The 2,699-nt window shown below is 36.9% G+C and overlaps 1 long non-coding RNA gene across 1 annotated transcript; it reads right to left on the bottom strand.

Moving 5' to 3' along the window:
• Positions 1 to 1,057: 1,057 nt before the first annotated feature.
• On the bottom strand, positions 1,058 to 2,444 carry LOC134802697 (uncharacterized). The gene is made up of 2 exons (XR_010145873.1): positions 2,331 to 2,444; positions 1,058 to 1,236 (listed from the first exon to the last, which is right to left on the bottom strand). It is a non-coding gene; the product is annotated as an uncharacterized LOC134802697 (long non-coding RNA).
• Positions 2,445 to 2,699: the final 255 nt, after the last annotated feature.

Here is a 2,699-nt window from a genome sequence, read left to right as displayed (position 1 = left end):
TCTTTCAATTCTCCCGCAAATCGCCAGTGTGATGAGGCTCTTATATGTATTTATATTTAAAAAAATAAAAATGATTTATTCAGTAACTTTATTAAGTTGTAGAGTAACAATATGCAGGTTGGTGTCTCTTTTTAAGTATACAAGATACCTGTGTCAAGAGACACCGCTCTTCCTTACATATTTACATTACAATATTTTTCTATCATATTGTTAGTAATAATCAAATCATGGGATTAGTTGTCAAGCGGACCCCAGGCTCCCATGAGCCGTGGCAAAAATGCCGGGATAACGCGAGGAAGAAGAAGATTATTTGTAATAATAAAACAAATATGAACATCTAAATCAATAATCCAATCAATAATTTATTTAATTTAAGTTTTAACCTAAGAATAAATATTTATAACAATAGATCACATATTATTGATAAATAGTAAACTGCATAGGATGTTGGCACGATTGGCATGGACAGGGGTTACTTATAACATTTTGGCTGGCTTGGCAAGGGCTACTTATAATGTTTTGACAGGCGCAAGGGTTACTTAGAATATTTTGGCAACTTTGGCATGGACAGGGGTTGATAACATTTTGGCAAGATTGGCACTGGCAAGGATTACTTACAATATTTTGGCAACTTTGGCATGGGCAAGGGTTACTTACAATATTTTGGCAACTTTGGCAAGGATTACCGCCTATTACAACCTCCTGCTGGCCTGTTACTACTTGCAAATTGGCAACCGACTGGCATGGCAAGTTGCTAATAGCTTTTTGCATGCCATTTACACCTAATAAGTTCATGTTGCCATTAATTAGACTGTTACCTATATTAGATGCCAATGGCTGGCAACCGCATTGGCAATTCGGTTGCTGGGTTAGCTGATTCAATAGCGCTTGCAAGCTTACTTGCAGCATGTTTTGGCAATTTGACACTGGCACAGCGTTTAAAAGTGCCAATAATTCTGGAGATAATGGATTGGCTAATTGTAAGCCATTGGCCACTTGAAGTCCGTTGCTTATTGCCAGTAAGTTTTGCATGTTTGCCAATTGTAAGTTGTTTGCAACGCATGGGTTTTTGAGTTGTAGATTGTTGTTGTATTGGATGCCATTCGGTAGATTCAGTACATTGTTTCTACAGCCGCAGTTGTTGGAACCCTGGACGGGTACTGGCAGGTTTTGCTGTACTGCCATTTGCTGGCAACCGCAGCCGCTGCCTATGGGTAGTATTTGGGAGACACTGTTCTGTAAATTTAAATTATTGATTAAATACATATAAAAAAACTAAAAAATATATAGTTTATGAATGCTTCATAGGCCCCGTGCATAACTATAGGGGGCAGCATAGGAGCCCGCAGATTTTTGGCGCGAGGCGTAAATGTGTCGTTTATGCTTCCGATGTAGCCCACAAGATGGCAGAACCTACTATGCACAAGGAAACGTGCCGACGAGAACAGTAGATGGTAGCACTTGCTTTGGCAATGTACATGTGCACATATGTTTCCGATTCAGGCCACAAGATGGCAGACCCTACAATGCGCACGGTCTACTGCTAGTATATAAAAAAAGGGTGCCGATCTCGTCGCATAATAATTACTTGTCCTAATGTAATGTTACGCATAAAATTCTTTTGGCATAATTGTTATTGTGCTGAAACTAATAACATTTCTGAAAAATTATAAAAATATAGACCCATAAAAAAAGCCTGACCAGTAATAGGTATATGATCATTGTCAAGAGGGCGTTGTTATTCTCATGTATAGGGTAGTTCAGTGTAGTATGAAAAAAATTGTTCCAGTGAAATTCCGCAAAATGGCGCGTGATGATATATTCTGGGGTCAGGCTTTACGTACACCTACTAGTAATTTTTTAAATGTTGCCTTAGGGCTGATTTACACGGCGCGCGAACTCGCATGCGATTTTAGTTACATTGCGGACTGTTGTTTACGTCCAATTCAACCGACCAATCAAAACCCGCAATGTAATGTAACTCGCATGCGAGTTCTCGCATCGTCTAAATGAGCCTTTACTCGTATAATGACATTGTTACGACATGTTTGTGCCTCATACAATTTTAAAATAATTCATTCTGTAGACCACGTATAGGGATAGGGAAAATTCCTGAGACTTTAGTTCATGCATGGGTTTCACCTGATAGTGCTATTACAAGTTTTTTTAATTTTATATTTCAAAATGCAGTAGGTATCTACCCTAAATTGCCTGTTAAGTATGTATGTATATTCGCTAATAAATAATGTGACAAAGACTCTGTAGTCAGTATACCTAAATAGTATATTTGTCTGTATATTATAATGTGTATGTACCTATGCATTACATACCTGAATGATCACAGCGTTGAGGAAAATGGAAAAAATCTTTCTACGAAACATTGTTATTGAAAGCTAGACAAAACTATTCAGAATACAATAATAATATTAGTTATATACAAAAACTTCGATCGACTATCGAAATTGATAATCATATTATCTTGATTGTATAATGTTATATCAGTAATTAGGTAATTTTAGGACTTCGAAAATTCTTACAGTTAATTATGTACTTACTTACATGATAAAGATATATTATTTAGATAACTTTAAATTATTTAAATTGTGTAGAAAAAATCCAGAGGTGTAAGTATTTTAAATATTTGGAGCCCCGGGCCATGGCCCCCTTGGCCCTAGGGTAAATACGCCCCAGAGAAAAAT

Source organism: Cydia splendana, chromosome 25, assembly GCF_910591565.1.
Source record: "Cydia splendana chromosome 25, ilCydSple1.2, whole genome shotgun sequence".
In the NCBI taxonomy this organism is placed as follows: Eukaryota; Metazoa; Arthropoda; class Insecta; order Lepidoptera; family Tortricidae; genus Cydia; species Cydia splendana.
This window is presented reverse-complemented; position numbering and strand designations above follow the sequence as displayed.